The sequence below is a fragment of the Ursus maritimus genome, unplaced genomic scaffold (assembly GCF_017311325.1).
Source record: "Ursus maritimus isolate PB19 unplaced genomic scaffold, ASM1731132v1 scaffold_4, whole genome shotgun sequence".
Lineage (NCBI taxonomy): Eukaryota > Metazoa > Chordata > Mammalia > Carnivora > Ursidae > Ursus > Ursus maritimus.
Window position 1 is genome coordinate 58,435,188 of NW_024426552.1, and position 25,605 is coordinate 58,460,792.

The 25,605-nt window shown below is 33.6% G+C and overlaps 1 protein-coding gene across 28 annotated transcripts in view; it reads right to left on the reverse strand.

Moving 5' to 3' along the window:
- ZBTB20 (zinc finger and BTB domain containing 20) overlaps window positions 1–25,605 on the reverse strand; it is a 757,238-nt gene that overhangs the window by 626,623 nt on the left and 105,010 nt on the right. The window contains exon 1 of one of the 28 annotated variants that reach the window (XM_040621276.1): window positions 15,403–15,522. The exons of the other annotated variants lie outside the window; for them this stretch is intronic. The gene's annotated coding sequence lies outside the window, so the exon portion shown is untranslated. Of the gene's footprint in view, window positions 1–15,402; window positions 15,523–25,605 lie in introns of those variants that run through there. 28 annotated transcript variants of the gene reach the window in all.

The window sequence follows — 25,605 nt, forward strand, 5'->3', positions numbered from 1 at the left end:
TTCTCTCCCCCCCCCCCCGGGTAAATGTGCACTTTTATTTTATTTTTTTTTAATTTTTTATTATGTTATGTTAGTCACCATACAGTACATCCTTAGTTTTTGATGAAGTATTCCATGATTCGTTGTTTGCGTATAACACCCAGTGCTCCATGCAATCTGTGCCCTCCTTAATATCCATCACCGGCCTATTCCAAATCCCACACCCCCCCTCCCCTCTGAAGCCCTCAGTTTGTTTCCCAGAGTCCACAGTCTCTCATGGTTCATTCCCCCTCCACTGAAGCATTTCTATTCAGAATATATAACAAGCTGCAACAAATCAATAAAAAAAATAAGCATTATAACTTTAAAAAGTGCTGAGAGAATACAATTGAAAAAATCAGAGAAAATAACACCTGATTGGTCAGTAAGAATATGAAGAGAAGCTCAACTTTTTAAAAAAGATAAAATTCAAGTAGCACATAGATATGTAAGAGAAGCTCAACTTTTTAAAAAAGATAAAATTCAAGTAGCACATAGATATGTAAGAGAAGCTCAACTTTTTAAAAAAGATAAAATTCAAGTAGCACATAGATATGTAAGAGAAGCTCAACTTTTTAAAAATTATAAAATTCAAGTAGCACATAGATACACTACTCCAATCTTCTTATCAAAAGTTTAAAAGTCTATCAATATCTATTATTGGAAAAAAATTTGGAGACCAATTTTCCATTACCTTGTAAAGTTAAAAATGTATATTCTCTAAACCCAGCAAATTAAAATACAGAAATTCCCTCACATTTACACAAGGAGATATTTACAAAGATATCTACTGTGACACTGACTGTAATAGAAAAGTAAAAAAGAAGAAAGAAAAAAGGAAGGAAGGAAGGAAATGAAGAAAAGAGTGAAGTGAGAGGAATGAAGGGGATGGGAAGGGAAGAGAAGAAACACTTAAATGTGCATCAGCAGGAAATGGATATATTGTGGCTCAGTCACACAATGGAATAACACACAGCACTATATACAGCAGCTAAAATGCCTTGGGTCCATGCGTACCAAAACAGATAATCATGAACATAATGTTAAGTGAAACCAAAATATGCTAGAGAATGACCTAGTATTTCTCAGTTCACAAGAGCTCTCAGTGTCTCATTATTATTTTTTAACAGAGCCCTTAGTGTCCTAGTAATGTTTTCTCAGCAAACTTAGCCTAAAAATATATCTAATAGAACCATTTAGTTTGTAGTTTAGTTCTAAACAGCTCAATAAGTATTTATGTCCCAGTCACTTAGTGGTCATACAAAAAAATAATAAACACAAATTGCAAGGAAAATACTATTTTAATTCAATGCTTACATAACCATCCTTAAATTAGTTATTATTGGGATGTGTGTGCCTGTTGAGCACTTCACAACTTCTCAAACCTTGAAATCAGATTGGACACTGCCACCTTTTTTCCCTGTTGTGTACTGACTTTCACACAATCTTCACACTGCTTTCTATGACAACACTTACCAAAACACCAGCTTCTCACAGACATAACACTATCAAGAAGAATGTGCTGAAATTAAAATGTTGAAATTGTGAACTACCTCAAGCTAGAGGCTGATCTGGTATCTGAAAGACGTTAAACACTGCAATGTTTCTCTTGAAATTTTAAAATATCTCACAGCACACCTGTAAGTTCACTGTGGCACTTTAGGAGCACCTTGGTATCTAGATTGGAAAACATGACATTGGAAACCATGAGGTATGATGTATATAAATGTTTTTTGGTATCCAAAACTACCCCAAATTTTCATGGGGTCACACAGGCAAAATTACAATATAAAAATAGTAGAAAATATGGACTGAAAGCATATATATTAAACTCAGGAGAATAGTTGCCTCTGAGTACAAAAATGGGGAAATGTAAACAGGAGGGGACTTAAACTATTTCTGTAATGATTAATTTCTGTAAAAATTTTCTTAAGCAAATATGGTAAATGCTAACATTTTTTAAATGAGTGATGGTATTTGGTATTTATATTAATTCTGTGCTTTACTGTATTTTTGAAATAGTTCATAAAAGAACATAAGAAATGACAAACATTGTAAGTTTTCAAAGACTTTATACAGGCAGCTACTTTTAGAATACCATTCTAAATCCCAGGACATCTGGTTACTCTTAGACCTGCTTTTCCACAGGTTCCATTTAGAATCATTAAACTATTCACTGGCAGTAGTCTAACATTTAAAGAAAAAAAAAATCAGTGCAAAGACCTCTATTTCCTAAGCTTCACCCTAAGTCACAAATGTTGTTTTTATTTAATAACTTTGGGAAGACTCTCAGCAGAAATGGGATGTAAGCATTTTTTACCCTCTTCCTTCAAAATATAATTATTTGCTCATTTTACTTACTGCAGATAATGTCACATGTGATAGAATATAACACTTATTCATTTAGTACTATCACAAACCCCACAGATGTCTGGCCTATTGCAAGATATACACCTATTCCCAACCTTAGTTTTAATCTGTTTATTTTCTTGGATACTGGCAAGTTCAGAAGTGCAACTGTAGTGAATCAACTGATGCTTTATGGTTATGTTGGGTGGACATTAAGTTTCTGTTAGTTGTAATTCCCCACATTCATCTTCCCTTTGCCTTCCTCCAGCCACAATATTTTTTTAAAAAAATTATTATTATTCCTTAGAAGCAGGAAACTACAGATATTGTGGGAGTGTTGGGAATGTTGACAGATTTCAGAATTTCTGTGTATCAATCAAGGCCTTATGATCAATAACATCAGCCATAGTAATAAAGAAGATAGCAATTATCCCATGTGCACTAGCCAGACCACACAGCCTGTGTCTTACTCAAGACAGTCCATTTTGATAAGGACGTGGTCATATCAAAAGCCTATAAAGAAAAACATGGAGGCATGCCTGGGTGGCTCAATAGATTAAGCCTGCCTTCAGCTCAGGTCAAGATCCCAGGGTCCTGGGATTGAGTCCTGCATCAGGCTCCTTGCTCAGCAGGGAGACTGCTTCTCCTTCTGCCTGCTTCACCCTCTGCCTGCCGCTCCCCCTGCTTGTGCACGCTCTCTCTCTCTCTGACAAATTAATCAATAAAATCTTTAAAAAAAAATCATGGAGAATGGTGAGAAGTCCTGAAAGAGTAGGGGTGGCTGAAACAACTAGGGAGAGTTGGCTTGAAAAAGAGAAGACAAAGACAGAAATCTCCAGCATCAACATATTTTTGATAGAGCATTATGTAGACAGAGGAGCAGTCAGTTATAAAATCACTGGAGTATCATAGCCTGGATCTCCAGGAATGACTTCAGGGACTACACTGCGGAATCTTCGGGGTGGTGAAAATGTTGTAGAATTAGACTGTGGTGATGTTTGCACAACTTCCTGAACATACTAAAAGCCACCAAACTGAACACTTTGGGTGAAATTTTATGATATGTGAATTATATGTTAACTTTTCAAAAAGGTATCCATTAAATTTAGTAATATAGATAGTATAATCAAAAGAATAAGTGAGAAGTCAAGAAATAAAAACAATGATTTCAAAATAGGAGAAAAGAAATAGGGTAACAGCTCCTCTTTCAATACTAGCAGTATTGAAGGAAGTACTTATGTCTACATTTAAGTGAACTAGCTTACACTTTTATGTGTTCCCAACCTTTGATGATTACTAGGAAGAAATGATGTCTAGAGTTGCCCTCTCTAATCCTGGTATCATTTCCCACAAATCAAAAAACCACAGGAACCTATGTTCCAAAATATTACCAGTGTTGTAGAATTCTGGAAAAAAAAAATTGTACTCTTCAGTGTTTTCCAGGTTTGTTGAAATGAGTACTTTAATTTTTCTTTAAATAAAGTATTATAAGATAAATTATAGCCTGCTATTTTTCTTTTTAAGAAAAAGTCAGAACTACTCTTTTATTTCCAATAGAATTTATGAATATAATGTGGTTGGAAATATATCATGCCATATTTGATATACATTCCAGAATAATGTTCAAGTGTGAAAATGAAAATATGAGACTGTGACCAATGGCAGTATCATGAATGTATTATGGGAGGCTGTTTCTTTTCTAGTAACATATAAAATAGGACAATCAGGAACCATACAAAAGCAAAGAGTAATTGAGTGTATTTATACTAGTTTAGGGATTTTTTTTAAGAGAAAGCAAGAGTCAGTCATTAAAAGTATCCAAGACTCAATTGCTTTTTAATATACCATAGATTAACTACTGAAATTTGAAAGTAAAAGCACAAAAATATTTAAATTAGCACCAAAAAATTAAATAAATTTGAAAGTAAAAGCACAAAAATATTTAAATTAGCACCAAAATATTAAATAAATTCCAAGATCCATATGAGGAAAACTACAAAATTTGGGTGAAAGGAATCAAAGAACAAAATAAATGAAGAGATATTCCATGTTCATGGATAGGAAGACTCAATATTGTCAAGATGTCAGTTCTTTCAACTTGATCTTTTGAGTCAGTGCAATCTCAATCAAAATTCCAGCAAGTTATTCTGTAAATATCAACAAACTGATTCTATGGAGGGGCAAAAGACTTAACACTGAAGAACAAAATCAGGACTGACACTACCTGACGTCAAACTGACAATAAAGCTACAGACAAGATGGTACTGGTGAAAAAATAGACAAATCAATGGAACAGAATAGACAGAAATAGACCTACATAAATATATTCAATTGATCTTTGACAAAAAAGCAAAGGCAATACACTAAAGCAAAAATAGTCTTTTCAACAAACAGTGCTGGAACAACTGACATCCGCATGCATAAATAAATAAATCAATCTAGACACTAATATTATACCTGTCAAAAACTATCTCAAAATGGATCATTGACCTATATGTATAAAATACAAAACTATAAAACTTCTAGAAGATCAAAACATAGGAGAAAATCTAGGTGATGTTGAGCCTGGCAATTAATGTTTAGATATAACACCAAAAGCATGATCCATGAAAGAAATAATTGATAAATTGGACTTTATTAAAATTTCAAACTTCCATTCTGTGAAAGACAGTTATAGACCAAAAGAAAATATCTGCAAATCACATTTCTGATAAAGGACTGGTATCCAAAATATACAAAGAACTCTTAAAACTCAACAATAAGAAAAACAACTCAGTTTAAAAATGGGCAAAAGATCTGAACAAACACCTAACCAAAGAAAACAGATGGCAAATAAGCACATGAAAAGATGCCCGATGTCATATGTTATTAAAGAACTACAAATGAAAACAACAATGAGATAACACTACACACCTATTAGAAGGACTAAAATCCAAAACAACTGACAACACCAGATGCTAGCGAGGATGTGAAGCAATGAGAACTCCCATTCATTGCTAGTGGGAATGCAAAATAGTACAGCCACTTTGGAATACAGTTTGGCAATTTGTTCCAGAGTTGAACATAGTGTTTCCATATGATCCAGCAATAATGCTTCTTGGTGTGTACCCAAATTAGGTGAAACTTATATCCACACAAAAACCTGCACATAAATGTTTATACAGATTTATTTATAACTGCCAAACATTGAAACTAACCAAGGTATCTTCCTTTTAGCAGCTGAATGGATAAACAAACCATGGTGCATCCATACAATGGCCTATTATTTTGCAATAAAAAGAAATGAGCTATCAAACCACAAAAAGATATGGAGAAATCTTAAATACATACTGCTAAATGAAAGAAGCCAGTCTGAAAAGGCTATATACTGTATGATTGCAAGTATATGACATTCTGAAAGGTAAAACTCTAGAGACTGTATAAAGGTTACCAGGGGTTTGGAGGCATGGAAAGGAGGAGTGTAGGGGAGATGGATAAATAGGTGGAGCACAGAGAATTTTTAAGTCAGTGAAACTATTCTGTATAATACTGTAATGGTGGACACACGACATTATGTATTTGTAAAAACCCATAGAACAATACAACACAGAGTGAACACTAATGTAAACTATGTACTTTAGTTAATAATAATATATCAATATTGGTTAATCAACTGAATTAAATTGAGGCAAACTCTATAGTGCTGGTAAAGTTGAAAATATTATAGTTTTTACTATTACTAGAAAGTAAAAATTTCATTTTTTGAAAGACATAAACTATGCTCTACAGTTGAAAGAGTTACTTCTTCCTAGAATGTCCTTTTTTCCATCCCCACCTGCCAAGGTTTCCATCTGTGTCCTAACTGCCATGCCCTAGTTAAAACGAATCCCTCCCTCTCCTGTATTTATGTAGTGCTTTGTCACTCCAAGAGAACACTTACATCTATCTTGCAGTAGAGTCATTGAAGAGTATCCCCCCCCCCCGCCATTGAAGGGTATTTTTTCCTTTGCATTTTTGCCTCAGTGCTTTCTACAGTGTTTTGCATAATATACATGCTCAGTAAGTATTTACTGTCCTGAACTGAAGGTACATATCAGGAATCCAAAAATCAAAGACTTAAATATCCTCTGTTGCAGTGAGGGTACTACCTTTATTCCATAATTCTATCATTCTCAAAACACTGTAAGTTATATCTCTTTTGAAATTGCCCTTAGAGCCTGCACAAAGTCACACAAGATAAATGGCTTTATAAATTCTATAATTTTTTTAATGCCCTTGTTGATCATGTAAAACAGGCCATAGTCCTAGAATTCTAAGAGTACTGTGAATGGAGTGGATGTGACAAAGGGCACTCAATTGGAGTAGGTTGTAGAGTTGTAGGTGAGGAAATGATAAGGGATTTACAGAACTGTCAGAATAGGCCAGGTTTTGCTATGGCAATAAACTTGGTTCTATTCAGTAAACATGGTTCTAAATTACTCTTGACTATTTCTAAAAATCAAATCAAATTAAAAAGTAGTTGTCAATGAAAATATTCAATAGGATAGGCTGTTGGCTCTACAGGCAATTCCAACACATTAGAATGTTTAGAGCAATGGCTCTACTATTTAATAAAGAAATATCTCCCAAGGTGACTACTTTGCAAAGAATAATACTAATTTGGATACATAAAGTTCCATTACATAACAGACTATTGCATTTGTTTAAAAAAAATAGGAGTTTTAGAATATGGAGTTGATTCTTTTTATATGTTAAATAAGTATAAATCAAATTTTATAATGAAATTATACTTTTAAAATATTTTGCTAACCATAATTCCATAAACACCATTCCATAAACCACCATTCCTTAATTTATCTATTTTTGCAAATCCTAACTTTTAATAAATTAGGTTTTTAAAAATGGAGATCACCTGAATTATTATGTGGAAAAATTCTAATCTTTTGGATAAATGTCTCTTACCTCTTATTCAAAATATTTTGAATACTGTGTCTTAAAGGCCAAAATACTGCCGCTATTCAGAAACAAAGTTTCAAAATGCAGTGAATTCCTAAAATTGTTCTACCGATGTGTAAATTGCATATTTATTTTGATCTGAAAGTCTAGCCATGTTTAAAATGTCTCTTCTCAGTTTTCTTTTTTTTTTTTAATGAGGACAAAGACAACATTCTCTGTGGAAATGTGTGAAACATTTAACATAATATTTAGTTTAACAAAGATACAAACATTTAATTTTAAGAATATACCTTTTTTAAGTGATGGTGACTTTTGAGTATGGACCAGAGTAAACTGAATTGTAAAAGTAGAACTTAGTGATGACAGAACAGAATGATGGCATTATCCTTTTTACAGGACTGCCTGGTTTGTATAGTAGAACACATACAAATATGTTCATTTTTAATAGGGTTCATGTTTGCATTAATTACACAAAAATTTTTCAACAAATTTTAACAATATAAGACATCATTGAAAAGAGCAGTTTCATTACGCAGAAACTTCATTTAGTAATATTTTTAGTGTTACATAAATGTAGGTTTTAATAAACTGTATGTGTGTATACATATAAAATATTGGAAAATACATATACTGTCCCCATCTTTACAGTAAGCTGTTAGAAAATAATAGTGCTCTTTCAGTAAATAAGGTTGCTTTTGTCTTTGATGCCAAACTTCATAGGTTTTAAACCTCTTTTTTTTTTAAAGGTTTTATTTATTTATTTGACAGAGAGAGACAGCCAGCGAGAGAGGGAACACAAGCAGGGGGAGTGGGAGAGGAAGAAGCAGGCTCCTAGCAGAGAAGCCTGATGTGGGGCTCAATCCCAGAACACCGGGATCACGCCCTGAGCAGAAGGCAGACGCTTAACGACTGTGCCACCCAGGCGCCCCTAAACCTCTTTTCAAAGAGAAATCAGAACGATTATATTCAAAGTTCAAACATGAAGTTCTTTATACTCATGCAAGCTATTATCCAGGAAAAGAACATTTAAAGATTTCCCCTAAAAATAGCATACATTACAAATGGCATTACACATATATGAAGGAAGAATCAAATAACCCACAAAATGTAACGTTGACTTTTGTCATAAGATAAAAATTGCCTATTAAAGTACAAATTCTAGAAATAACTAAGAGATAAAAAAAACCCTGCAGTCCATGACTGCATTCTGTCCTTTACTCAATCTAACAGCCTGCAAAAATTTAAATTAACTAAGAGTTCTACAACCAATAGGACATCCCACCATACAAAGTTACACGGTAGCAATAATGTTCTGCCTCATTCCAGTATTAAAAGAAATTCCCCTTTAATAGAAGGAAAGTCTTTCATTTGTAATAAAACTATTTGGTGTAAAATCAATCCACCCTAAACAAATATTTCAATAAATGTTTTAAAAGACTTACTATATGAGCATAAATGGAAAAGATTATGACATGCTTTCATATAGAAAAAGTATATATTATATGTACAATATATGTTCATTTAAAGAAAGAGGTGAATCAATCTGAAGAAGTAGAATAGATTTATGTATAAGGCAGGAGACAGAATATAATGAGTACAGTACAATGAAGTCTCTACATTTCATCTTTTCTTTATCACCCTTAAAAAAGACAATTAAATGTTTTAAAAAGAAAAAGGAGAGAAAAAATATTTCTTCATTGAGCTGCTTTCAAGATTCCTTTACTCAAAGTTAAAGACTGTGGCTGCCATCAACTAGTCGGGTCATTAATTTATCTAAATCTGTCTAGACCTCACTACAGTGTTTCTCATTATGTGTCTCCGAATTCATTATCATTTGCAAAAATCTGAAACCTTTGTCACTGAAACCACTTTCATGGGATTTAACAAAACATTTTGAAGGGTTTTTAAAATATGGAAACTAAACTGACTTTGTTGATTGACTATTATTGATATTATTTTTGGTACTCTATAGATGCAGCATAACCATGCTCACATACATATCAATTTTAAAATGTCATTTGTCTTTCCTGTATATTCCATAAAACACAACAGCTCATACGCATATTACATAAGGCCCTGGGTGCTTCGGGTGGCTGAAAACATGTGGCTTTCAGCTTTTTACTTCAAAATACATTTGCAAAAGTGCAACTAATCCTGGTAGGAAGTTGTGTTCCCCCGTAATGCCTTACCCGTCAACTAAAACCAAATACTTCATTTCCAATCATGTTGTCTGCTTCTTGCACACACAAGTTTAAAATCCTTTTTCAGCTGGACTGCTCTGCATCGACATCCCCTGAATTTTTGTTGTTCCTATTTTTGTTGAGGCACCTGATTTCTTCTCTAATTATTTCTCGCTCCTCCCCGCATTTTTCTTTTATTTGCTCAATTTTTCCTTCTACTGCTTCTGTACCACCTCTTCAGAGCTCTCTGTCTGACCAGAATTTTCTTTGCAGTTTTATATAACCACATGGACTCTTCCTGTCGCTTTTGGAAGCCTGGACCTTAGTAGGAAGAGACTGCACTTTGTTCCATAAATGTTCCTCAAACAACTTCCACCTGCATTCAGTATATAACCAGACTTTATTTCACATTCCTCCAAATTCCCTTTCCGCCCTCAATCCATTAATTTTGTAATATAACTTTTATATGAAACAAATGTTCCTAGGCACACTGAAGACTAAAAGAATGAATAAGGTACTCAGATACCCTCTACTTTTCCATGGGTCTAATGTTAACATTGAGACCATTTCAATTTCTATTAAGTCTGTAACTTGTTTTTATTGTGTGTACAGCATGAATATTTGCTGCTTAAAAACTAAAAAACAGATTGGGCATGCACTAAGTGCCTCAGGGCACCCCATATTAGATACTTCAGTTCACTAAATCCCAGACAATTCTCAGCCTTCATTTTGTTTAAAATACAGTAATTTCTTTTGGTGAATCATAATTCTCTTTTTATTTCTGAATATGATCATTAATGATTCATCAACAAACTATCTAGGTTCGAAATTAATCCATCGCAAATTGTTTTCTCTGTCAAGAAGAAGGACGGATTTAAACTGCTATCTAAAAGACAGATAACGTAACTAAAGCATTGGGGAATAAAAGATTTTTCTTCTTTGTGGCAGTACTTACAAAGTATTTAGTCATAAATGAGTAAACAACGAAGGTCTAAACTATAATTTGACCTCAGCTCAAAGGACAAAAATCACACAATCTGGAGGGGAGAAAAGTTAACACTATACTAAAATTGTCAAGCAACTTTTAAACTAGATCAATTGCCTTCATAATATTCTCAGAACAAAATGTTCTCTAAGAGCAGATCTGATATGAAGAGCCAAAAAATGGAAAACATTCGCTACCAGTTTATTGCAGTCACCCATAAACTATTACAGGAACATTATGTATTGGGGTTTAAGCCAGCAAGCTATTAAAGCGAACTGCCCTGGTGTCTTTTCATTTTACTTTAATGCTACCAAAGCATTAATAAGTCCTCAGGGAATTGTAGTTATGTTGAAACAGTCTTATCATGTAATCAATTTTTCAAATATTCCAAGACTTTTAAGATGAGCTTTGTTTCTTTTGTTTCTTATTGGTCAATGTCATTCCACCTTCACAAATGCCATCATGATTTTTTGTTTGCTCCAAGTCATGCTTTCATTTTGGAAATATATCAATCTAAATGGTGCTAATTGCCATAGCTAATGAGTGCCAAGACATCTAGCACCCTTGGCCCTATCGCCACTTTATAAGCTTCTCCTCATGTAGAGATCAAAGAACAAAGGACGGAAAGAATCATCTTCAAAAAATAAGAAGATGCCACATACACATCTTTTTTGGTTTGTTTGTTTGTGTTAAACTTTGATTGAGGGCATAAATAATCCTGCTTAAATTACTTTCCTTTATTGTCCCTGGTTAATTTTAACTTGTTAAAAATTTTCTAACTTAAATTTTTTTCTTATTTAAAGGATAGTAATGATACTCTAGCAGAACATAATTAACCCAATGATCTAACGCTTTAACTCACTATTCACTGTTTTCCCTGCATAAATTCCAGGCAACTGAGGCATCTTTTAGTAATAACGGAAAATACTAGTGCTTATAAACTTCCTACAAAATAAGACGTCTCTGTAACTTTCATGGATACAAATCAGCAATGATTCAATTTGTAATTGAAACTGTAAGAGGAAAAAAAAGCTTTAGGCATAAAAAAACTTTACGCATTTTTTTAAAAGTCATTGAAATATGAATTCCAATGAGCTAGATACAAAACTAACCACAGTACAAAACTAACCACAATTTAGTAGCATTACCTAGAAGTAAATATTAATATATTTTTTATTATTTAATGTTTACGTGCATATGTGTGTGTGGAAATATACATATCTATCTCAATTAGGCTATAAGATCCACAAGCCATGCTTCATTTTATCACACTGTATCTCCAAATTCAAGCACAGAGCCTATAGTACAGTATTTACTCAACATACATTTGTTGAAACAATTGTAAGTAGGTAATAATACAAATGCAATAGTGCACAATTTAAAATTTTAAAATCCTTAATATAAAAGAAATCCCAGGGAAACATTAGTGATAACATACTTCCTCAATATGTAGTTCAATTTACACCTCTCTGTGACAGCTTATTGTTGTCTTTTTCTTGGCCTAGTGCAACAAAGATTGCCATCTTAAACTATTAATTTATACCATAAACTATTCTTGAAGATATTTATTGGCAATTCAGTCCAAAAAAACTTTATCAACCCTATCATACAGTAATGAAACAGTATGTTTCTTTATCTGTGCACAAACCATACTTTATTTTTACCTCATACTGATTATCTTAATTAGCAGATCTAGAATATCCTTGTTTTATGTTTCTTGTATAACTCTCTTATGTAATTAGTCACAATCCAATCAAACTTACATTAAAATAATAAGCAATGATTTCCACCTGCAATAGGGTATAGGGCATCTGAGACCCATCACACAGCAGGTAAATAAACAGAGCTCTAGCTAAACTTCTCCCTACTTCTTCCATGTTATGCCCCTCATAAAAGAACTACAAGATGTGATGTCATTAAAACAGCCAATAAGGTTTTCAGTGAAGTTCTTTCCACAGGCTCTTATAAATGACTGCAACTTTATAAATTTATAAGAGAGACCGTACAATGAAGAGCTAATTTTTTTGTCTTGTTTTGTTTTGTTTCACCAGACTCCTTGACAAGATGCTTACACCAATGTTTTAATGAGAAACATGTTAAACCTCAAATGAATAACAAAAATTAAACAGAAACAACAAAACAAAAAAGAACGAAACATTCTTTGATCAACAGACACTTTGAACTTTAGATCCACCTCAAAGTTAAACACTAGACTATAAGCTCCATGAGAGCACTATCTTGGTTCACTGCAATAACTGCATTACCTAGAAAACCCTATGATTCACACTAAAACCTCTATAAATATTTATTAAAATGAATTAATTTGTATACATACTTTAATGACAAAAGTACAACAGACCAGGGCCTAAAGGAGGTAGCAGTTTGAAACTGCAAATGCTCTCTGTTCCTCTACTTTCTGTGTATTCCCATTGGACAAATTCATAAAATAGGCTATAGATGAACTGGAGTGGTAATCTAACTTAAAGCCAACAAAGAGACTTTCTCTAGAAACCTTTAGAAACTATACCTGAGGGGCGCCTGGGTGGCACAGCGGTTAAGCGTCTGCCTTCGGCTCAGGGCGTGATCCCGGCTATCTGGGATCGAGCCCCACATCAGGCTCTTCTGCTATGAGCCTGCTTCTTCCTCTCCCACTTCCCCTGCTTGTGTTCCCTCTCTCGCTGGCTGTCTCTATCTCTGTCAAATAAATAAATAAAATCTTTAAAAAAAAAAATGAAACTATACCTGAAATGCTAACATGTTTATGAATGAATTTCTATGACATCCTGGACTGGCTTCAAAATAACTGGGGGGTAGATGTGGTTTGTTGGCCTCTTATCAACAATTATCGAAGCTATGTGATGTACACGTATTGATCTGTTATATCATTCTTTTGTGTAAATTTGAGATTTTTCATAATAAATCTTTTTTTAATGAGAATACCTACATTGTGTATTTATTATCTTCAAAATAAATAAAATGAATTTGGAGGCTTCCGAGAGAACTTTTCTCAGTTCCCCAAAGAAAATAATTGCCAGCAGTAATTAATAAAAGGAAGGGACCAACTCCCTTAATTGTTGAAAAGTGGCAGCCAAGGAAAAAGAGACAACTAATACACCTCCTAATTTGCAACATTCTCTCATATCAGAAATAGTTTTAAAAAATGAGTGGGCAAAATCCTAACCAAAACTTTACTAACAGCCCCCACTTTGGAGAAACATTTAATGAGAAATGTGAAAACCTTATTATGAGAGTATAGGTATTTGAGAGAGAGACAGAGAGAAAGGACTAGAAATCCCTTTTAACTTCCTTAGCTGGGAAAGGTAAATGGTCAATGTTCACAATTTGTTTTTTCTTTACTGGGAAGAAAGTAGGAAAGGGAAAGCAAAACCATGATAATTTCCCAAAGCTGATTACCTTTACTAATAAATAGGCACTTAGAATGTAAAACAAAGAGAAAAATAAATAACACAGAGTAGTCTGAGGAAAAAGGAGGCTAGAAGGAAGAGCCACATGAGCAGGCACAAACAGAGCCCCTACTTGCCATTTCTACTGTTGTGAACTGAATGTCTGTGTCTCTTCCAAATCTCTTCCAAGCTGAAATACTAACCCTCAATATGATGGTATTAGAAGGTGGGGCCTTTGGAAGGTAATCAGGTCATGAGGGTGCAGCCCTCATGAATGGGATCAGTGCCCTTATAAGATGAGGCCAGAGAGCTAGCTTGCTTTTCCTCCATGGGAGGGTACAATGAAAAGTCAGTGGCTTGAAACCCAGAAGAGGGTTCTCACAATAACCAGACCCTGCTGGCACAATGATCTCAGACTTTATGCCTCCAAGACTGTGAGACGTAAATTTCTGTTAAGAAGCCAACCTGTGTACGGCATTTTCTTATAGCAGCCCAAGCTAAGACAGAGTATAATTATAATAGCAAAGCCCAATGATTTTTACCTGATTTGTCCTCACTGCCTGAGAAAGGCTGAGACAGTGTGGTGGGGAGAACAAATGAACAGGAAAATACAAACACCTGGGCTGATTGGCTCTGTCAAAGTAAAATTCTGGTCCTCAACCAAAAGCTCAGAAGATATGTTAACATGTTTGGATTCAGATAGGATGGGGAGAGCATCAAAGAATGTTTACCCACACAATTTTTAAATATAAATTAAAGACTATACAGTGATTTGTGTACTTCATATTAAATGAAACAAATATTTAAAAATAGTCCCAAGAAAAAATAATTAGCCTGAAAAAATGTATCTGAAGAATATGTTCCACAAGAAAAATTAAGAAACATAAGAAAATTCAAGAAGGAAAAATATAAATAACCCCGTAGAAAAGCAAAGAATATGAAAACATGAGTCATTGAAAAAAAATATATGTGTCCAAGAAACATATGAAAATATGTTCAATCTTACAGATATACCATTTTCCTTTATCAGACTGACAAACTTTTTAAAACTGGATAATATTCAGGGTTAGTAACCATATAGGAAATAGATATCATACATGGTGGGTGAGTATGCAAACAGTGTCAAGTTTTTGGAGAGTAATTTAAAAGAACTCTCAAATTTTGTAATGTAGGCTAAATTCCACTAGCAGAAATTCATATATATATATATATATATATATACTGTGTTTAGACTCTGCCTCCTATACTCTTATGCCTTGATTTATCCCCTACCAAAAAAAAAAAAAGTTTGTCATCACATAGGTAAGGAGGAATTAGTTATTTCTAATATTAAAGAGATACAAAAATTATAGAAGTGAATTTAGACTTTAATCCATGTTCTTTCATTATCTTGTTTTCATGTTAAATATTCACCTCCCCTCTCTAGGGCTGTTTCTCCATATGTAAGGTTAATGGGTGGGATTTTTAGAATGCTCAAGGACCCTTCCACCTCTTAAAGATTCAATGTTACAGAGAATTGTTTTTAACCTACTTATTATCAGGAGCATTTTCGTGGTTATTTTGCCAATATTGGTGGGATGTTGATGGCAAATTTCCTCTAATAGAGACATACGTTCTCTCCTGGCTCCGCCTTTGATCCCAGCATACAGATCTACAAGGCAAGTGTAGGGAAATAAAAGAAAGGGAAAATTCAGGTTCTTCCAAACCACCTTGGTGGACGATGGTGCCATTCTAAGAGATGGAAAGGATAGGAGAAATATAACATTTTAGAGTGAAGATAAATATCCGCAGTTTGAGACATGTTAAGTTTGAAGTGCCTATGAAATGAACATTCAGCTGAAAATATCCAGTGGCCAGGTGTAAGTGTAAGTCTGGAGAGGGATGATGGGGCTGACATATGTGCTGGAGCTATAGATCTGAAAGTCATCAAAATAAAGATGACAGTTGAAACAAAAGATGTGAATATAATCACCCAAGAAGAGGTATTATGTGAAAGCAAGAGAGGGAAAGAGGAGGAGGAGGAGAGAGATGGGAGATGAAGGAAGAGAAAGAGAAAAGAAGGAAAAGGAGAGAAAAAAGAAAGAGAAGGAGGGCGAGGAGGAGGAAGAAATGTAGGGGCAGAAAGAAGAAGACACCTGCAAAGGAAACTTAAGAGAGGACAGAGAGAGGAGAAAACCAAAAAGTATCATGAAACCAATGGGAAGACACAGCTGCAAAAGAAAGTTGTCAAAAGCATTAAAAACATCCAAGAAATAAAGTAAGGTAAGACTAAATATATTCTATTGGATTTGACAATTTCATGATTTATAATCTTGGTGGTAATACTTTAAATTACATTTCAAGGACAGAAGTCAGTTTTCAGTGGGCTGTAAAGAAGATGAGAGGTGAAGAAGTAAAAGTTCTTTCCTGAAGTTTTGAATAGAAATGAAAGAAAAGAAAGTAGTAACAGAGCAAATCTTCCAAAAAAAAAAAAAAAAAAGAAAAGAAAAAGAAAAGGCTTCCCTTCTTCTTATTTTGTTGTTTGAGTTGGTTTTTTTTTTAATATTTGATGGGAGAGATACTTGCACAAGTTTATATGCTAAGAAGAAGGAGCTAATAGAGAAGAAAAGGTTCAGTACAGAGTTGATAAAAAAGAATAAGTAATAGAACAATAGCAAGTGTTGTAAAGTATCTACTCTACAGCTAATTGTGAGTTAGCAGAGTCCTGGCAAATGAAAGTGTCATGGCATTCAGAACACACATAGCACACTTTATTTAAAATATTCTCTAATTTTCTTTTCTTTCCTTCTCTTTCTTTTCCCTTTCTCTTTTCTTTTTTCGATTTCAGAAAGTGGTATTCTTCCATTATTCAAATTTAGTAGGCATTATTTGGTAAACTAAGTGATGAAGCACATATAGGAAAAAATATCTGAAGAAGAGGCTGAAGTCATAAATGATACTTCAATTGATTTAATCAATAAAATGGACCTGTTTTTCAGAGGAACCAAGAAGAACATAAATTTATTTAAGAAACATACTTAAAACATTGAACTGAAATGTACTTAAAACATTGAACCGATTCTGATATAAATTCAATGACTGGCTGAAAGAATGGAATTGGCACAATGAGAGATGGAAACAAATACAAATGGAAACATTTTGCAGAAAATTTCCAAAAACTCCTACTCTCAGCATTAAGTTTACTAACAATCAAAAAGACTGAATCAAAAAGAAACTTTCTAATATTGTTCCACTAATCCAGAGGAAAAGTCACCTTGAGTTTCTAAATAAAAAGAAACAACAAAATTAGGTTAAACTGAAAGGATTTCAAACTAATCTAAGGGCATAAATAGTGAAAATTCAACAGACAGGAGAAACTTGGAATGATTTAACACCTACAACTCTAAACATAAATGTCAGACTACCAAAATACATTAAGATTTAGACGGGTTTCCTTGCCAGGTGTTTAGTTCCTTGGACCTAGTAATGTCCAAGCATGGTCCCCATGACCACTTGGTGGAGGATTTGTAGAGAAGGCTCAGGTCCCAGGGGGGTAATGGGAATAGATGGAGTTGAAGGGGCCTCCATGACACTATGATTTTATGATTGTTTGAGATATTTTTCTAACATAAAGCTACAATATATTTTGGGTTGGCCAAGCAGGAAGATGACATGTTCTTAGCAAAGAAAACTATTCAAAGGAAATAAAAGAAGTGACATAATTTCACATATTGCAAACTTCACTAAAGGACAACCAAAATAAACAAAATGGTAAAGAATATATATATATTGCTAAGTGGATAAATTTTATGACTACAAATCTAATTAATATGAAAATATATTTATTTATTTATTTAGTCAGTCATTTATTTATCCAGCAAATATTTACTGAGCATCTACAGTGCTGAACACTGTATAAGAGTAACAAATAAAACAATATTTCTGTCCTCAAAAAGATTTCAGTGTACTGTGGGGAAAAGGGAAGAATAGATGGTAAACCAACCAAACGGTGAATTAAAAATTAAGAAGGTCCTCTAACAATAACTAACAAAGATCCAGGCAAGGTGGAGAGGGTTTCTGTTTTAAGTGGTGGTATTTCAGTTGAGACTTCAAGAATGAGAAGAATGTGATGATGCGAAGGCTAGAGCAGGGAACAGTATGTATGAATGCTCCAAAGAAGAGAAGCACTTGACATTGCCTAGGAACAAAAAGGACATCATTGTGGCTAGAATATCCTGAGTGAAAAGGACAGTGGATTTGAGATGAGGTTAAAGAGAAATGGAGAGAGACCATAAAGAATGTTACTCTAAGTGAAATGGGAAGCCACTGGAATTCATGGACATAATTCAAGAATAAAAGTGCTCTTCACGCAGAATGGTTGAAGGCAGCAAGACAGTTAGTGAAGAAACAAGTTAGGAAGACTAATTCAGTGGTCCCAGATGGAGATCATGGTAACTCCCACTAAAGCAGCAGCAGTGGAGACAGAGAAGTGAACAAAGGTTTGTCAGGTCCTGAGTCACCTTAGTTGTTACCTACTCTCTCTGAACCTCAATTTCATCTTCTATAAACAGGAGTTAATTACATTAATGCAAAGAGAAGTTCAGAGCATTATGTAAGACAAGGCATGACAAGTACATGGAATGAGTAGGTTGCAATAAATCTCAGTTCCTTACAAATATCTATTTAAAAACAATGATCACCCCAAGTTTAAAACAGTGATAGCAACTAAATATCCAGTCGGATATGAACTTTTTGGCTTTAAAACATGTGTCATTTCTGAAATAACAATGGAAAATGTTTAGATTTTTGATTCATAAAATATTTGGGGTCATTCAAAAGTTAAATAGACATTAACTCAATGCCCAAGTGGTTACAACAAAAAATAAACCAAAAAGGTGGAAATTTCTACTTAGTTTCAACAACATTGTAGTAAACCTTTTCAAAACATATTAAAAGTGTAGAATTAAAAACAAATTCTTCAGAATAAAATCCTTCCCTAGAAATGTGCCTATTGGTTCAAATGCAACGACTGCCCTTTTTCCCTCTGTCTCTATTTCTCCTACACACACACACACACACACACACACACACACACACACACACAGAGTGAGCTTTTAGCAACCTTGTTTAACATTTGGAAAGGAATAGCTGACACAACAGAGGGGGGGATAAGTAAATACATTGCATGGCTGTATATAATTGAACATTCTTCAAATTCTTTAAACAGAAATTTCAGTACCATGGAGATCCTTGAAATAAAGACAGATAAATGTGACCAATTATAACCAAATATCTCTTGCCAAAAATTTAGAGAAATCTTCCATGAAAATGACAAGTAAATTAAAATCTCACTTTGGAATTGCATTATAAATTGTGTCCCTCAGTTCAAGAAATATTATACCCTTTAAAATAGAGCAAAAGAAAAATGGCTGCATTCTGTGTGAGAAGAAAACACAGAATCCTCATCTCTGAACAAAGAAAGAAATGGAACCCAAGGAAGGGGACTGTGGCAAATGAAAGACCCTCTTCTTTTTTTGTCTTTCCTTTATTAATGTATAAAACTGAAATAAGAAAAGAAGCATGAACCCCAGGGCTTATTATACTATACAGAAACTTGTTTTCTCAGAGTTAGTGTCAGATCTTGCCACTTAAGCCCCCAATAGCTATCTTTCTGCTTCCTAGACAGAGAGAGGGAAAGAGAGGAAGGAAGGAAATAAGGAAGGGAGAGAGGGAGGGAGGGAGGAAATAACAATGTAGAAAAGGAGGAAAAAACACCTTTCACCTGATGTTTGAAAATACTTCCTATAGACAAACTCAACTTGGGTAAACTTTTACAGTATGGAGTTTCCAACAACTCCTCTTTGTACTTCTTTTCATTCCTTTCTTCTTCTCTCTCATTTCTTTGTACTATCTCCAAATTTTATACTTTTTTCCCCTCCCTCCCTTTCCTTTCTCTCCTTCCTAATATTACATGACACTGCTGATGGGCACAGAGAAGGGGAAAAATGACAATAAAAAAGGCAAATATTATTTTCAACAGAACATTACTAAACAGTATTTCCAAGCATTGCCAGTTCAACAGTTAGGATTTTAAAAATGATTCCAAATTATCTCTCCCTTCTGAATCAAATATTAAATGACTAGTAGTTTGGAAATAAACATATTTTATTAAATTATTTTTTAGAGAAACCAGGTCATTTATATTTGTTATCTACATTCTATTTCCTAACTATGCTGCACTGATTCAGAGTACACAGAAAGTTTCTGTAGCTCTCCCCTTCTTGCAGGACTAAATCAGAGGACTACTGTTGCCAGAAGGCAATATTGGTCAAGGCAAAAAAATGAACCTGATGGTGTTTGTCTTCAGACTCTCCCTTTTTCTTTCTTGTAATAAACCTGATCTCCCAGATCCCCTTTTTTCTTTCATTCATTTGATAAATATTTGTTGAACCCTAACTATTTGCCAGGAACTGTGGTAGGTGCTATTAATTAGGCCTTCTCTGACATAGAGAAGTTTACACCTAGGTGGAGAGGCAGGAACAGAACTGCAATATAATAATTTGATAAGGCCCTTAATGATAAGAACAGATTGCTTTCCCCATTATGCATCTGGCTAGTCAGAGTCCTCTATTTTATTTCTTGGATTTTCCCTGTACTTGCAACCCACCTCTCTTGTTCTTGTTAAAACTTAACTGTTGGTTAAGCCCATTTTCCCTCAAGGTACACCTCTTGGACAGGTGTCTTGGGAAAACAATCTCACAAATTAACTCACACTGGATATTAAACGAGTAAAGCATGTACATCACATCTCTTTTGCACTTTAATGAGTCACTCCATTTGAAAAGAACTGGTTGCTAAATAGTGGGGATAACAAGAACTGTACAGAAATCTGTTAGGAGAAAAAATTTAGGAAGAACTTCCTTATACATTTCAATCATGACAACAAGGGGTTAACTCTTCTACATAAAATTTCCCTTTATATAGCCTTGACATTATTATTTTTTAAACAACACAGCATGCTACATACTTGTTCACTTAAGAAATACGATTGAATCTGATTACTACTGTTAGTAGTAGTAGTAGTTACTATTAGAAACTACTGTTACTAAAATGGGGATTGTAATTATCAAAGTTGCCCTTATTCTTTGATGTTATTATGAAGGTTTACATCAGATACATAAAAATAACCTAGGATTGTTTTCTAATTACAAATACATGATTCTGCAATAATAGAAAGAAAAAAATTAGACATATTTAAATATATCAAGAAAAACAATTCACAGAATCACAAAATCAAAATGTACCTATCGAGAAAAACAAGGATTATTTGCTATAATATCTATAGGAAAAAATAATTTAATATCTATGAACCTGGGTTTCCTCCCCTGTAAAATGAAGGGCTTAAATCAGAATAAACTCTATGTTTGTTTCCAGGCTTGATACATGTGTGAATACTTGCATAAAGATATCGCAATTCTTCTCTGACATGAAATTTTATAGATACTGCAATATCATAATTGAAGAGTCTGCATAAATAATAGGAACCTCTTTTATATTTGTGTCCCCAATATTAACAAAATGCCTAAACCAAAGTAAGTGGCTTAATAAAATTTAGCTGGATAGATTGAAGATTACATGAATAGAAAAACACATTAATGTAAATGAATGTTGCAAAGTCAGGAGCATAACTAAATATCTAGAGACATTTAAGAGACATACGGAAGGTGCAAGAATTAATATTTTTGCAGATTTCAAGGCTCTATGGAAAGTTTAATAAATAACTAACACTTAATGGTTTGGGGGGCAAGGCATGAAACTTAGAAATGGAGAAAACTGAAGTAAGTTAAATAAGGTCCATTTTGACTAGGAGTATTTATGACAATACCCCCTCATCCACTTTCTACATGTTCACTGTACTGCACTTACTGATGATCTATCTATCCCAAATTACTCATGATAGTTTGAAATCATTTCATCTATAATGTATATTTGCCTCACTTACCTCAACTGCACAAATCCAACATCTCATCTCACCAAAGTACTCTGAAAATTGTTTTTCACCTACATATTTAAAACTAAATTCTCCCACCTGTAGAACAACAATACCTATATTACAGATGCACTCAATGGATATCATAATTTCATTTATTTATCTTCTAACCCACAATCACTATTCTTCTACTTGAGGCCACCCCCTCCACTTGATTTTTGTATCTCCTAAAGTTTCTAGGACTTTGCTCTATCAATCATCACTTCTTTCTCCTTATCCTCAATGTCTTCTCCACTGGCTCTTTATTTTCAGAACATATAAATTACCTTCACTCTGATACAAATCTCCCTTGACCCAGTGCTTCTCTTTAGAAACAGCTCTTCCTCCTATTCTCACCTCTGTTCATTGATTAAACAAAATAAATTCAAAGAACTTACTTTAAAAAAAGATATTTTGTTTATTTATTTGAGAGAGAGAAAGCACACACAGGGAGGGGCAGAGGACAGGGTGAGAGATACTTTAGCAAAATCCTCATTGAGCTCAGAGCACAATGCAGGGCTCCATCTCAGCACCCTGAGATCACAACCTGAGTCAAAACCAAGGGTCTGATGCTTACCCGACTGCACTACCTAGGGGCCCCTCAAAGGATTTACTTTTTTATATAAAAACATATGTGGGTTTTTAAAAAGGAAAAGAGAATGAAAAGCAACAGTAACAATAGCAAAAACAAAACAAAACAACAACAACAACAAACACCTGTTGTCAACTGCAGGCATTTCTCTCCAGGTTAATATATAGCTACATAGAACATTACTGGACCCATCATCTAAAGTTTTGGATCCCAATATTTCCACCTAACAAACTTATATGTCAGTTTTCCCAAAACAATTCATAAATTCAATGCAACCCTTATCAGAAGTCCAATGAAACTGAAGGCTATACAAGAGGGAACAGAGGGAGCTTGATTAATTCATTCTAAAGTTCTTATGGAAGATCAACCAGATAAGAATAGTTAGTAATCTTTTAAAATGAAAAATAATAAAAGGAAGCTCTCATTAATAGGTTTAAGCTGTATTGTAAAAGCCACAACAACTAAAATAGCATAGTCCAAATAAATAATACAGAAACTGATAGAACTTAAGAGAAAAAACAGAAAGGCTGGAAATCGAATAGAAGGCATGAAACAAATCCATTTGTAAATTAAGTATTTAGCATATGATAAATAATGCATATCAAATCAACGAGGAAAACAGAGATTTTTCAATTGATGGTGCTGGGACAACTGGTTAAATATTTAGAACAGAGTAAATTTAGAGCCTATCTCACACTGTATATCAAAATAAAATTCCAGATGGCTTAAAGAGTTATATGTAAACAATGAAACCATAAAAGAACTAGAAGCAAATATAGGAAAATTTTTAATCTAAGTTGGAGAAGGTCTTTCTAAGCACAAAAGCAAAGGCAGAAGCCATAAAGAAAAATGTAATAGATTTTTTTAAATAGCAGATTTGAACACATAAAACAAAGAAAAGGTCTACATAGCAAAAACAAATGAAATTAAAAGGCAAACAATAAATTCAGGAAAATCATTTGAAACATATGACAGAATACCATGTACCAATTTTTAAATGTCTTATGAAAAATAACTAAGGACCTGAGAAACATGATCAGCATATACTATTAAATGAAGAAAGCATTACAAAACAGTATATACATTATGAGCCCAGCTTTGTAAAATATCTGTTATGTTTGGGTATAATGACTTCCCCCACACACTATGTTGTTCATAATCTCCATAGTTTTACTCTTGAAGTTCCCTCTGACCAAAGAGATCGTCTCTCTCTCATTGTCCAGTCATCTCATATTAATTTTTCAAGGACCATTTCAGACATCTTTTCAGACATCAAGAACTTCTGCCTGAATTATCAGGTTACAATAGGTGCCCTTTGTTTGCTCATAGCTCAATGTTGCACACTATTAAATTAGTGTCCTATAATATTATCTGTTTATATATGTCACTCTACACAATTAAAGTTCCTCAAGAGTTAAAAAAAACTATATTCTACTCTCTCTGCATCACTAGTATTTGTTACTATATTATCATGTAGTTCACATTTAAAAATCGATTTGAATTATTGTTAAAATCTCTTCTAATCAAGAATATTCCAAAACAGAGCTAATGTCAACAGGAAGCTAAACAGTATAAGAAGGATCAAACAGTTTAAGAAGGCTAAAAGAAAAAAAAAATAGACATAGCTATTTAATGAGAATTTATTCCATACATCTTTCCAGCTTCCTCCAGGGTACAACTAAATGAGTCACCCTAGAGTATTCCGGTATATATTGATCTTTTCAAAAATCTAAAGACATATACTACTCACAGACTGTGTCCCACAATTTATCACCTAAACTTTATTGTTATTTAATTATTTCTCATTTATGAATCTTTTCTTTATCATCAAATGTCAATCTCTGTTACAGGAAGAGGCAATGTCTTATTCTACTTAGGTATCCTATAATATATTTAGCTAAATAGCTTAGTACTTTAATAAACATCCAATATATATTTATTTTATTTGTAGCTTTGACTGATTTTCTATGTTTATATATATATATATACTTACCTAATTCTCTAGGATAGGAAGAGTCAACTCCAATTTCTTCCTTTATCTAGTAACATTCAGAATAGTGGATATATACTGAGTATTACAGAAATACTTTCACTTACTGAGGAAACCTGATATTACCTAGTCGGAAGAACAGTTTCAACTGTGCTTACTCCTAGCTGTGCCAGACCACAAAGCTTTCTTAGTTCTCATGAATTAGAGGAGGTAATGTCACCTCACTTTTCTAGTAAGAATATATGAGAATATTTAAATTAGCTCGTCTCTCTACAATAAAAAGAATAATTTTCACTAATACGTATTCAATAGTAGGTCTTCCTGAGCTAAATCATGAGAAGACATACTAGAGAAGACTTTTTTTATAACTCAAACTTTTTTTTACATATAGCTTAGTATATACAATACCTAAAAATGCACAATCTTATTTACAGTTAATGTTAGTTTACTACCACATTGTCTGATATATTCCAAAGTTTTCCAATAAGCTATTTGACCTCCTATAGACTGAAAATAAAATCATTAGATTTAAATTATTTAATGCCAAAGAAGAAAGTCATCTTTTTCTCCTTCTTATGTCTTTGTTTCACAAAACTATTATCAGAGAGGCCATGCAAACAACTAAAAACAAAAAATTATATGGTGTAGTTAATTGAAAAAATGCTTTTGTTGCACAGAGAAATTGACACTAAGTGCTGTATTAGCAGGAAATCAGTGATTTTCAATTGACATTGCACAGGAAATCGTTTAGTGTCAATTGATATTAAATGGGCAAAATTGTACTGAATTAGTACAAAATGATTTGGTGGAAAGAAATGTGCTTCCATCAGGTGACTTGGTATTAAGTGGGCTCAAATGTAATACATTTTAGAGGTCACTAGTCAACAAAAATTAGGACATGCTATCCAACCCTGAGTACATCAGACTGGTTGCTTTTAACATCCTTATCAAAAGATAAGGTAGTGTCATATTATCAGAACAAAATCGTCTTCCTATGAGCTTCCAGGGAAGTGGGAAAATTTAAATTGTTTAAACAAGTTAAATTCAACAGTGGTAAGAATCGTAACCTCTTTGGCCTATTTAGTGGTACTATTTCTTTAAAAACCAAACAATATATATAATACATTATAGAACTTTTAGCATC